Below are 13,873 nucleotides of genomic sequence, written 5' to 3' on the forward strand. Positions count from 1 at the left end.
CTCCCTCTCTCTCTCTCTCTCTCTCTCTCTCTCTCTCTCTCTCTCCTTTGTGCTTGTGGTTGAAGACATGAGCCCTCAGCTTCCGGTTCCTTCAGCCGTGCCTACACTCCACCATCATAGACTCATTGCTCTGGAACCGTAAGCCCATAAACAGCTTCCCATCTATAAGCTGATGTTGTCGAGGTGTTTTATCATAGCAACAGAAAAGAAACTAACGCCCCATGTTACTCTAGCGTGCTCTCCATCTCTGGAATCATTACAAGTTGGCTCTAACAATGAATAAGCCTGAAAGCAAACAATGCTGGGTCTTTATAAAGTTAGCTCTGCTTACAGGGCGTGACTAAGTATAGCTGAATTAGAAGCAAATTAAACTAGCTGAAAAGTGCCAAGAAAAGCTGGAAAGACACTAATAGTTTGTTTAGTTAACAGTGTTGACTGTTGTCTAAGAAAGGGGAAAAAAAGGAAACCAATGGTACCCTCAATGACTGAGCAAGAGAGAGAGAGAGTGTGTGTGTGTGTGTGTGTGTACACAGCCATCACTACGGCAACATGTCCACAGTGGACTAGGAATACTAACAAAGGATTTCTGTCATGTATGCCAGGTTTTGTTTTTCTAAGCCAGAGGTTCTGATAAAGGAGAGCATGGGAGGAAAGGTGTGTGTGAAATGTGGGGGATGGTCAGGACCTTGGGCAATAAAATGAGTCATGGGAATTATAAAACCCTGCAGAAGGAGAAGTCCAGACCCCAACTCGGGCACCCGATGAAAGGGGTCACTTTTATTTCCTGACTCACAATCTCACTTTAGAAGGAACTAATCAGTAGGCAAAGGCTAAAACCATTGAATTGGCACTGAGGGTTAGCACTCACCACACCCGTCTCCCCCACCCCACCCCCACCCCGTTTCCTCCCATAACCATTACTAAAGCAGCCTGGGGAACATGAGCCAGGAAAATGCTGCTATTTTGTTCCCCAGGATTTGCTGCCCTCTAAAAGACAAATGAAGTTCATTCTAGGAAGAGGATGTGCTTAATTCTCGGAGCAAAGAATAAAGGAGCAGTGTCTTGAGTCTACAGATCCCAGGGCCACTACTGGTGGTCACTGTATAAGGGACAGCAACCACATCCATGCTCAGGGACTCTGCATGGCTAAGCTAGGACTGTCAGAGAGAAGGATTCCTGCATTGGCTCTCAAGGACTCCGCAGGGTTGGGGTGGGCCCACACTAAGGAAGGGCATGACATCAACTAAGGGACATCTACTTTGAGTAGGTGTCTTGATTGCACTGACCTATGAATGCCCTCATGATAAGTTCCTCAGGAGGCATGGGGGACCAGGAGACCAAGTTGCTGACTCAGGGATCTCTGAGATGCTGAGATGAGGTCTGACAGGCCCATGAAAGACATTTGGGTGTTCCCACCTCACTTAGTGACCCCTGAGTGAACAAAACTTTATCTAACTCAAGGAACATGCTGATCTGAACAAAATGTAACAGAGTCCCTGTCATACACAGAATGGCTGTTTATATCCATTTCACTTTCACTGCGGCTTTTCCAGGCAAGTGCACCAATCTTAGAGTACATATAGAACTATACTTTGGCAAATTCAGAATTACCACCTGGCTTGAGGAACAGAACATTCTGCAGCTCCCAGAAGCTCTGAGATCTCCTGCGGCTGATCCTCCTATAAAGGGGGGTTGCTCATATGTCTCTACAAATTCCTGTGGTGTGCTGGAGGGGCCTCGCAGGTTTGGGGATGCTTTGTGCATCCGCCTATTACAAGTGTTGGATCTATGACAGAATTAAGTGTCAGATCCACTGTCAAGTCAGCATTGTCACCAAGAAGGAGGGGACCCGTAACTCTCCCTTTCTTCTAAATCACGGAGCCTGCACATCCAAAGTGACAAGCCAAATAAATGTACTGAGCCCAGTGCAGTTACTCCACCAGGCCTCAGAGCTGGATTGAGGCCTTCCTTACGCTGTCCAGCTTCTTTAGATTTAGAAAGCTCTCAGATCAAGCTGGTGAAAAACCACTTGTAGCCACAAGTCTAGTGAGCATAATTTATGCAAACATAGGCCAGTTTGGGGCCTTCTACTAGAGAAAAGAGAATAGAGTTCTATCAAAAATGGGGGAGGAGGGCTGGCAAGGTGCCTCTTCAATTAAGAGCATTTGCTATTTTGCAGTGGACCTGGGTTTGATTTCCCATAGGGCGTCTCATAACCATCTGTAACTCCAGTTCCAGAGGCTGCCATGCTTTCTTCTGATTTCAGTACAGGGGTGCTAGGCCCATACAGGATGCACAGATAGACATTCAGGCAAAATGTTCCTACACATAAAATAAATACATCTTCTGAAAAAAACATGTCTTAAATAGGTAAGAATAACAACCAACATATCTACAAGATGAGCCTAAGAAACATTTTCTTTCTTAACTTCACATAAAAAGGAGATGTTATCTGAGATAGAATAGAGGAAAGCATGCACACCACGGAGTGCACAGGCCTTGGAGGGAGCCAGGCCTGGTTTGAATTGATGCTGTCCTACTTCAAACTGTACCTTAAAAAAAAACACAGTCATTGTTTCTTGTTTTGGTAGAAGGTGTTTCCTATGAAAACAGGACATAGAACTATCTGAGTACTCAGTACCCAGTACCTCTCAGGATGCCATAAGACTGAGTTGAGAAAATGGGGTTGAGGTGTCTGGTTTGGATAGAGTAGACAGATCTGAGTTCTGTCCCCTCCTCTCCTGGCTTCTGAAGCCTAAGATCTCTATGCCTCTTTCAACTCAAAGAAACTAAAGAACTTTCCAACAGTTACCATATCCCCAAATGAGTTACCATATCCCCACTGAGAACAGTAGACAGTTAAAGCAATGTGCTTCCTCCAGAAGACAGAAAAGTCACGCACCTCATCACCACTGGCTGCTCCCTAAAGAACGATAAGCTTGAGGCAGATGGCTCAGGCCACAATGTCCCTTGTTATACAAACAGAAAGATGTGAGTTCAGATCCCTGGCACCCACATAAAAGCTAGGTGAGGTGGCGCAGGCCTGTAATCCCAGCACTGGGTAGATGGAGACAGGAGGATCTCTAGGTCTACTGGGGAGGTAGTCTAACTGAATTAGCAAGCTACAGATTCAGTGAGAGACCTTGTTTCGAAAACTAAGGTAAGGATTAGTTAGGAAGTCACCTGACTTCAACCTCTAGCCTCTATATGTATGCGCGCACGCTCATGTGCACACACACACACACATATGCACATGCATGCACACTCGCGCACACTCACGCACACACACAACACACATCCCAGGTTAATAATGTCAACTAGAAGAGATGAGAAACTGTAGCATTTAACCCAGCTGCTTGTTCAGTTGTCAGCGGGGCTGGGGTCTGCACTCAGGCACTTGGCCAGTTTTGGCTTGAGAAACAGGTTTTCCTTGCATAGCTGGAAGCAACCCTCATTAAGCTCAGGAGACATACAATTCTATCTAATTTACAATATCTCAGTAAAGTAGATAAATTACGCCCTGAATTGGTACCAGAAAATCATACCAGGGTACCCACTTCTATGCTACAGTAAAAGAAACGATTCTGACACAGGTGTGGGGCTTTCAGAGAACATCTCAAAACACCTCTACTTCAGACACATCATGTGATAAGATGTCTGGACTTGGGGCTGGAGAGATGGCTCAGCTGTTAAAGGCTAGGCTCACAACCAAAAATATAAGAAGTAGGGATTTGGTGATGTGACTAAAAATGCTTTAGAACAGAAATTCAGGATCAGAAGTTTCTAGAAGCAGGTTTGGCCTGCTTCTGATATATGACCTGATATTGATAAGCAGCCCTGAACCTTATGTGAAGTGCTTGCTGATCTTTTGAACATCTGACCATAAGTCTGGCAGGAACAACAATATCTGACTGTCCCTGGGGTCAAGTACTGAAGCTCAGAGTCAAAACAAAGCTACGCTCTGGTACCCAAAGGGCAGCTCCTGGCAGAACATGTTTCACCATAATCTTTCCCTCCAGGGAAGACAAAGGTCAAGAGTCTACCTATCCAAAAGACTTATCCACCTGGCATATCCAAACAGAGTTCCATTTCTACCCCTTACCTCTCCCTGGTCCTTCAGAAGCCATGTTGGCAAGGCCCATGGGTGTGGCTATGGAATGTGGCCCAGTGCTTGGCAATGGTACCCAAGTTTGTGCCTGAACCATTCATTTGAGACTGTTGACTAAACAAAAAGTACGGAACCACCACCAGTCACTCACAGGACTGGGACCCAGGGGTGAGATCTTACCCAAAGCAAGCATTCTTTCTACAAGACCTGCACATTATCACTGTTCGCCTCTCCCATGACAGGAAGGATATTCTGCCGTATTTGCTAAACTATAGCTATCTATTGCTTAGAAGTGATGTTACCTCACTGAAACTTCCATACACAGCTTCTAATTTCGTAACTAGTGAGATAGTTACCTTCCCATCATGACCTATACCAGACAGAGTACCACTTTCAACTCCCACCAAGGACACAAACTGCCACATCTTTTGAAAATGCATGTACGTGTGTGTCTGAATGCACACATGTGAGCCATATGCATGCATGCAGATGCCCATGGAGACCAGAAGAGGGTGCCAGAACTCCTGGAACTGGAATGGGAGTTACCCGAAGTTGTGAGATGGCCTAAGTGGTGCTGGGAACTAAACCCTGGTCTTCTGAAAGAGGTCTCCAGCCTCTATGCAGCCACAGTCTTTGTTTGTCATTTTTCATGGGCCATCTCCAGCCCTCACAAATACAAATGTGGAACTCTCATAATCTCTTTGTGCTTCCCCTACTAAAAGACAAGATCCAAGTGTGTTTCAGAGAGACTACAAGACTACCTCCCTGTCTTCAGCACACTAAAGCTGCTAGTGTTGTTTATTTGTTTGCATGATGGTTTAATTTCTTAAAGCAGGGTCACTGCATACAGCCCAGGCTGTCCTGAAACTCTCGATCCTCCTACCTCAGCCTCTAAGTGTAGGATTCTAGGCATGGACCTATACTCAGCTACTGCAATTATTAATTAGGCTTTGGGCCTTGACTTTAGAGACAATCATGTCTCTCTGGCTCTGTTGTCCTTACTAGGATGGGCAAGTCATAGAAAATGCTGAGAAGCTGGGCTCGCTTCTGCTGAACAAGACTCATTTACCTCCCTTCACTGACATCCGGGATATGACCATTTTCTTATGGCCACTCCTATTAAATTCTATTGTGTGAATGCTGATCTGCATTTGGATAACTCTGTGAGTCATGGCCACTGTGTTCACATTCCCAGGGTGATTTGTGTGATCACTGTTTGAGACATGTATCTAGTATCTATCCTCAACCCTCCTTCTCTTCCTCCAGACCAATACTTCCATTTGAGACTGGGAAATGGCAGACATTCCTGTGTTCTACCAGACTTGTGCTTTTTCAAAGGGTGGTCCCAGGACTAGCAGTATCAGCCTCACTTAGGAACTTACTTTGAAATGGACCATACGGGACTCCAACACAGATTATAGAATCTCAAAAGAGGGCAGAGCTCGGGGGCCTGTTCCATCCTGTCCTCCAGGTGATTTTGATGCACGAGTTGAGGCACCACTTGCACAGATTAATATTTTATCCTCAGCATAGAATCCAAAGTCTCTGGTATTTATTTCTTGGGAGGTTGGAGGAGACCCTGACCACCATCCCAAAGCACATGGGGCTGGCTGCTTATCCATTCTTTAGACAGTGGGTAGCAAATATCAGTTCCACACGTTTCTAATCCCCATTCTTACTCTAAATCATGAGGCAAGATTTTGCGTGCCACTCCCTAGAAAACCAAAACACAGATGAGCCAGGGTGGCTACTTAAAAAAAAAAACCAACCCACTCCAATGGCATAATTCCTCTCCAACAAGGCTACACCTCCTAACCCGTCTCAAATAGTGCCATGCCCTGATGACTAACCATTCAAATATAGTAGCCTATGGGGTCCATTCTTATCCAAACCATCGTACCAATCACCTCCATGGTATTGAGAAATCTTTCCTTCCTGGTTCTGAGACAGGTCTACCCCGTCCAACCCTCAGGTTTAATTTTGAAGAAATAAAAGTACTGCATTGTAGTATTCTGATGATCTAATAACATAACCACGAAAGAAATCTAGGGTGGCTGTGCACATCTTTAACTGAACCCAAACTGTTTCCTTTCCTAAGGGTGAGCTGTTGGTCTGCTGGACGATAGTCATTCAGGTATTTCAGAGTGGATGGAGAGAACCCTGTGCAGAGTTAGGCTTCACCCCTGGATGCCAGCCAGTGTCTGTAGGAACTTGAACTACATCAGCCATTACTCCAGAGTGAAGCTGAAGTAGAAGTATCTTCTTGTAAATTCTGGTCTGGAGTTTAAAGTGTGCAATCAGGGTTGAGAATTAGTCTAGAGTTTTCAGATAGTCCCTTTCTTTAACAGTCTTCCCGGAGGTGACCCACACAGGGTACCTGGTACCAATCTCAGTCACTATACCCAACAGTTCTCCATCCAACCACCAAGAAGACTGAGAGGACCTGTCTTCTGTGGGTCCCTTGACTCAGCTGAGCACCTGTCTCTAGCTGCCTCACCATTGTGTATGATGTGTCCCATGTTCAGTCTGTGCTGTACAGTTAGCTCTCCTTAGAAAAAAGATGGAACAACCCGACTTGCTGTTTTGTAGGGGTGAAAAAAAAGAACCAAACCCGGCAGCTTTATGCTCTGAGTCTGGGCTCCAACCCTATAGAAGTCTTCAGGCTTTCCAGCTTCTCTTAGGAACCCAGTTCACTGCACATTGTAGCTCTGCAGACATGATTCTAGCATGCTTGTGCAACAACCCTGGGGTTTTCCCAGGTCATGTGCTGGAGAATGTTTTCTGGTTCCTCTTAAACCCATATCTGTATGTATAGCATCTAATGGGTTTTGTGTGTTTGCTTTATTGTGGTCAGAGTACTTAATGTGAAATTAGCAGACTTTAGGTGTACCAAGCAGGCTGATTATCTACAGGCAGGAGGTTGCACACCAGATCTCCAGAGCTTACTTTGCAAAAAACAAAAAACAAACAAAACAAAACAAACAAAAAAAACTCCTGTAACCAGCATGGCAGCATCCTGTTCTCTCCCTCCTCCCATCGCTGCTTCTCTGCGTGTGACTATTTCAGACAGCTTACGTAAGTGAGGATGCCCAGTGTTCCTCTTTCTGCAACTGGCCGATTTCACTTAACACATGATCCATGCTTTTTGTCTGCAATAAGATTGTTTTGTTTGTATGGCAGGCCACATGCTGGCACTGCGTTCTTGATGCATTCACTGGTCCCTGGGCCTTTGGTTGTTTCTACGCCTTAGCTATCATGCACAGTCCTCATGGGAAGTACAAATATGCTACCAGTATATATAGTATAGAGTATAGATGCTACCATAGGTGTCTATGGAAGTCTGTCCTCATGTATTCTTCTTAGATGATTCCACTCTTGGCAATCTTACCTGAGCCCAGAGTTTCAGTAAGGCATCTGACACCCAGCTCTTTCCCTTCCCTCCAGCCTGCTGAGTGGCCCTGTATTGAAATCTCCAACATCAAGACCCCTAGCAACTCCCTTGGAAGTCAAACTGATACCTGCTTATGATTTCCCAACCAACCACCAGTCCTCATCCAAATACCAAAATACCCAAAATAGATTCCCAAACACCACAAAGCGTGGCTTTTTGATGCTCATCACCTCCAACTGGCTTTATATTCTTTTACTCTCAAAACCACCGATCCATTTTCGGCCCCCACAATGCTATGCGATTGGCTCAACTTTTTCTCTCATTGCTTACCTACTTACTCATCTCATAGTCCCGTGACCCAGTCACTGTCCAGGCTTTCTCTCCTGCTCTTGATCCCCAAAGCTGCAGAGGGTAAGTAGACATTGCAAAGCCAGCATGTGAAACTTGCCACGATACCGTTGTACTGAGGCCCTTGGACTCCGGCTCTCCACCACTTGATGCGTATTACTAAATGGGTGGGTTGTATTTTCACCTGACAACAGGTGTTGATGATAGGAAAGCATCATCTGGTTCTACGATGACTGAAACACTCCGAGTGATCCCTGGCAGATGTCAATCAACTATATTTTAGTGGCTACTACCCAAACTCCATCTCCAAAAGCTCACACTCATAAAAGCTCAGGATACCCTACCCTCCCACAGTGAAACCCCTTTATCCTCACTCATTCGTCTTCATGGAAGCCCTCCTCACCTGTTTTATCTCCCCCATCTGCAGAAATGTCCTCCATCCTCCTCAAACCACTTTAGACAGTGCCTTCTCCATGAAGCCTTTCCCTGGTCCCAAACAGTTCTGTTTCCCTTTTGGACTTTAGCTTTACTTTTGGACGATGAAAGTATTAGTCAGGTTTCCTATAGTTGGAGTCACTCTCTGCATCCGGATGGCTAGAGGCGGGGATACATCCCACTCTCAGACAGCATTTTATCTGTCTTTGCATTCTGTAGAAAAGTCAAGTCCAAAGATCGGTAGCAAAGTTGTTAAGGCTGGACCACGTCCTCCAGGTGAGCACACGTATTCCCACAGGCACCAGCCCCACTTTCTGTCCACTGAACTCATTGGGTCAGAGAACCTAGTGGACATGTCTTCCTTTTCATGTGTCTGATCTGCAGACCTCTCTGAAATGTCTGTAGAGCTCTCAGCTATGTCTAAAGCACCCTTCTTTAGTTCATCATCTCTCCCTGCCACTTTGTATCTCTGGCCAAGGCTTCTCTGTTGGGCTGGAAGGAAACATAAGGAGACAGCCCCTGTGTTATTTTCTCAGGCTTCTTAGGACAGTAACTAAAGGAAGAAGTTAAGAGTTTGTCAGGAATAAGGAGGATAAAGACTGCGGTGGGAAACTAGTCACCAACCCTCCTTCTAGCAAGGCACCTAGCATCCGTTCTGAAAAAGCTCCGTATCCATCTACCTAGGGATACACAGCCCAGTCCTGCTGAGTCTCGGGACATCTGCAGCCCCTCCTGAACTTTCTCATACTCCTGTCCTCCACTCAATCACATTTTAATGTTCTTTTATTCCTTCTTACCAATCTTCCACTCAGCTCTCTTGATCAAGTTAGCAAATCTCTCAGCAAACATGCTTGCCCTGTGATTCTAACTGCCTGTCAAACCATATGGACAGCAGTTACCTGCACACCCTGCAGGGTACAGTCTTCTCTCCCCTGATGGTAGAAACATTACTCTGTGCCTCTGGTCCATCAGTTTCCTACTAAGACACAGAACTAGGCCTAGAAATGAGAGCCATTATTTCTGGTCACCATCACAGCATATAAGTAACTATATCTCTACAGTTAATGAAAGAAAACCAGAATTGAAACCTATTAATAAAGCCACTTACATTTTGAGTCTCACAGATTTAGCATAAATGTCATCCCTATAAAGATAAAACTTGCCTTAAAATTAGGTGTCTTGGGTTTCCTCTGTGGCCCTCAGTTGGAAGTGGGCAGCTACTTCTTCCCTGATTGGCTTCTAGGACAGAAACAGGATGTCCTGGGGATAAGAATCTTCCTCCTTGTTTGAACGAGGAGGGTTTTCAAGTTCCATGTGGGAATCATGCTTGCCTGAAATAATCACGTATTTTCTGAGTAGAGCTGACAGGGGAGATCGAATTCTCAGTCAATGGTGGAGAGCCATTCCTCCAATCAGACATTTTCTCCAAACTAGCACTCTCTCTGCATGATCACCCATGTGGTCCCAAGAACCAGAACAAATCAGGGTGACTAACTACTCTGGTTGGAGAATCGGAGTTCCTGGGTTGATAACTCTACTTCCTGCCTGGAAAGTCAAGCATGGCCCAGTCTCCTCTTCCTCCTACCATTTGTTGGTTATTACTTATTTCTCCGTATCTCAAAGGAACCACTTATGAAACTGGGTGGGATGGCATAGCCTGTAAGCTCCGCCCCCTGGATGGTATCCCAGGAGGAAGGCTAATTTGAAGCCATGCTGAGCTTCCTAGTGAGACTATCTCAAACAACAAAAACAAGGATGGGTGTGCGGGAGTGGGGATACCAAAGCAGGTAAAGGCTTACCAGGCAGCAATATGTTTTAGCTTGGTCTCCAGCATCCATGTTAAGAATTGGGCATAGCACCACACATCTGTAAGCCTAGCACTGGGAAGGCAGACAGAAGGATCTCTTGGTCTTGTGAACTCCAAGTTCAGTGAGAGACTCTGTCTCGAGATAGTGTTGTGGAGGGCATAAGGAAGATACTCAGCATGCACCTGCACACACAGAGACACATAAGACACACACACACACCAAAAAAAGACACTTATGAGGCAACATGGAATAAAAATGGGTGCCACAGTGAAAGATTAAAAAAGAGCAACCAGACTGGGGGAACTTCCATTACTGTGCATCTGGAAAGCACCAGCTCTGTGCATACTGCTGGGCCCCACCCCCACCCCCCCATGGCAAAGGAAACTAAGCACTGCGAACTCAATCCCAGGCTGGAACCACTCTGATGAAGAAAATGAGCAGCTGTGAGGGAAAGGAAGCAGACACACCGGCTGCTGGCAGGTGTTCTGGGTGGAGTCTAGAAGATGGGGTGGGGCCTAGCTAAATAGAAAAAAATGTGCCCTGCAAAGGGAGCTGGACCAAGAAGACCACTTCCTGTGACTCTTCTCAATCTTGGCTTCAGAACAGGGTGACCATGTTAGGCTACAAAACCCCCAAGCCTGACCCTACTTGATACTAATTCCTCCAGATCCTCTGGGGGGCCAAGGGCAAAAGGAGATTGACAAGCTCCCTAGCTGTTTCTGGGGCTTCCAGGGGGTTGAGCTATAGGCTCATGTGGCCTTTCATGAAGACAGATAGGTTTACACGCAGAGCTCCCTTTTCTTCTTGGGGTGTTTAGTTTCACTTGTGCACCTAATGCCAGACCTATGCTGTGGCATCTAATTTATAGCAAGTTAAAACACAGAGCAGGATGTGACTTAGCAGTTTGAAGGGTAAGGAGAGAGAGCACCACCCAAGAACCTAAAATAGCACCTGGTGGTTTGAACTCTATCCGTGGGTGGCGTCACCCTCCCTTAACTGATGAATGCTGGGGTAGACAGGATAGGGTTTTAACAATTGGCAACGGCACACTGCATTTCATCCTCTAACTAAAAAGACTATCAACCGAGTCACTACGCAGAATGCAAATGCATCTTTTAAAACTTCTCCATCTCCAACAAAAATGTACTCACCTTTTTTGAAATGTTAAAAAAAAAGAACCTCCATGACTAACCCTCTATAAATACACTAACCAAGCGCTCAGACAAGAAACTAAACACTCCAGCAGGTCATGTATCAGATATACAGACCTCGAGTTTGTCAGCTACCTAACTAAGACTTAAGCTCGGAGCAAGCTCTGTAAAACGAAGCACCTAAGTTGCACTGTAGATGTATTGGTGCCATATCACCGGCAATAATGAGCAACACCTCGTGAGGGAAACACAATTTTTCCTGAATGTAGGTGGCGGGGTAGAGGGGGAGCCACATAGCAAGTTACACTTCCCAGAAGGATGGCTGTGAAGGAATGAACAGGAGTTGCTTTTAAAGTTCAAGCTGGAAAAAGAAGGGAGCGGAAGTAGAAACAGAAGGAAAAGACAGAACAAAGCAAAAGAAAAACCTGGGATGGATTTTGGCGGCTAGAAGCCAAAAAGTTAAGAAAACCCTAGAAACACCTCTGTTAGGGTAGTCTACGCCATTGTTACTCCGTCCACTGAGGTGCAGTGTGGAGGACTTCTGTGGGACACAGACTCCCTTACTCCCTTTCCCTTTGTCTTGAATGTCTATAACCGCTCCAGGGGCTCGGTAGCTGGTGAGTTGTTCAGATGGCAACCAAAACACAGTGTGGTTTGGTTTTGTTTGAGATATCCTCACTACGTAATCCAGGCCAGCCCTGACCCTACAATTCTTCTGCCTCCTTGTGCTGATGACGGGGGGAAATGTCACCCCACTCATACGATGTTCCCCCTGCTCCTCATGCTCTAGAAAAGTAGGAATGTTACCAGTGACTTTCAGGACCATGTTAGGAATGGCCACACAGCTGCCATCTCAGACCAAGCCACTCACCCTTTAATTTGGTTACTGTACTAGTTTTGTTCACTCTTTGTTACCAAATATCTGCTGCTACAGCAGGCTGGGGAGGGGGGACTGAACGGGTACAACATTGATTTGGGTCCATGACTGCTGTAAGATTCCAGCCCTATCAGAGTGGGAAAAGAACAGCGGCAGAAGCTACTGTTTGGTACACGAGGAACAGGAAGGGCAGGAAGCGAAGGGCCATGACACTCAAAGGTCTACTTTCCAGATCTACTTACTTCCAGGCCACAACTCCTAAAGCAACTTCACCCTTCATAACAACACCACAAGCTGAGGACCGAGCAGTCAAAGCGTGAGACCATGGGGCATGCTTCTGATTCCAGCCACCATGTTCAAGGTAGCCAATACAAAGGCATCCGAAAACAAACTGAGACAACCCCAGCTCATGCCAGCATCACATCAGCATACACACATGAACATGTATGAATAAGGAAGTCGTCAAATGATTACAGCCTGTAGCCTACCCATAACCAGCTGACACTGAACAGGGCAGAATGCAACCCTCCTCAGTGTCCCGCCATCTGTAGAACTGGGGGCTAAGAAAACTTTCTCACTCTTGTAGCTTGCCAACCTATGGAAACTGAATCCACATCTAAAACAGTACTAACGGGGCCATGGATAAAATGAGTTACCAACAACTTTTGCAGGAACTGCCCTGCTTCCACAACCCAACACAACAAACCAGGGTATGTTTTGCTTGGGGTGGAGTTTCATTATGTACCTAGCCCAGGCTGGCCTCGAACCAATAATCCTTCTGCCTCCCACACGGTAAATTAAGGGTATAGGCCACCACACTCGGCTTTATCTGAAGACTAGGTTTTTTAGCTGGTCATTCACGTTGGGGCATGCCTATCATCCCTGCAACTGAGAGCCCAAGACCAGCCTACAGAATGAAATCAGTCTTCAAAAAAGACCCTTGTTTTCTTAGCAGCTGGTAATGAACTATCGAGTACGACCTTAAAACAAGCTTTATCTACTGAATGTCACCACCCTCCAGCCAGATCCTACCAGATCCTCAGGCTTGGAAAATACACATGAGCTTCCTTTCAAACTAAATATATACTCAGACTCATCTGTCCCTAATAGACCCTAGAAGTGTTACTTTCTCTATTGCTGAGCTAAACATATGACAAGAAGCACCTTAAAGATGGAAGAATTTATTCTGACTTACAGTTAGAGAGTACAGCCCATCAAAGCAGGGAAGGCACGGAAGCTAACGTGGCTGGGTCCACAGTGGTGGGAGTCTGAGGCTGCTTGCCTGATCACACCTCAGAGACTCAGCTCAGCGAGCAGCAAAGAGGAAGCCAGGATCAGCTATAACTCTCACGGCCCAAGCCCAATTGACCTACTTCAGCTAGGCCCCACCTCCTAAAAGTTCCACAACTTGACAAAGTGGTGGCATTGGCTAGGGACTAAGTATAATGCATAAATCTGTGAGGGACATTTCACAATCAAACTGTACTACCCTGTAATCTTGCCTTTGTTCCTGATCGGTGTCACAGGCCACCTTGACCTCTACATATGTTGATGGTTGCATTTCAAAGTCTCATTGATGTCCACAGAAAACATTTTGTTTGGAGAGCCAGCTTTGCCAAAGCTCTGGGATGTTTGTTACACAACACTAACTAACCTGCATCCCTGGCAGGCCTCTAGGCTAGGAAGCCAACATGGTGACAGTATGGGACCACGGAGCTCAGAGGTAAGGAGGCAGCCACACCTACTCTCCTCACT

General features: G+C 45.9%; 1 protein-coding gene across 6 annotated transcripts in view; it reads right to left on the bottom strand.

Moving 5' to 3' along the window:
* Osbpl3 (oxysterol binding protein like 3) overlaps positions 1-13,873 on the bottom strand; it is a 170,822-nt gene that overhangs the window by 81,065 nt on the left and 75,884 nt on the right. The window contains exon 2 of one of the 6 annotated variants that reach the window (XM_028790058.1): positions 10,082-10,272. The exons of 4 other annotated variants lie outside the window; for them this stretch is intronic. The gene's annotated coding sequence lies outside the window, so the exon portion shown is untranslated. Of the gene's footprint in view, positions 1-10,081; positions 10,273-13,313; positions 13,371-13,873 lie in introns of those variants that run through there. One more of the 6 variants, XM_028790059.1, reaches the window with a different exon arrangement.

Source organism: Grammomys surdaster, unplaced genomic scaffold (genome assembly GCF_004785775.1).
Source record: "Grammomys surdaster isolate TR1022 unplaced genomic scaffold, NIH_TR_1.0 125861, whole genome shotgun sequence".
Lineage (NCBI taxonomy): Eukaryota > Metazoa > Chordata > Mammalia > Rodentia > Muridae > Grammomys > Grammomys surdaster.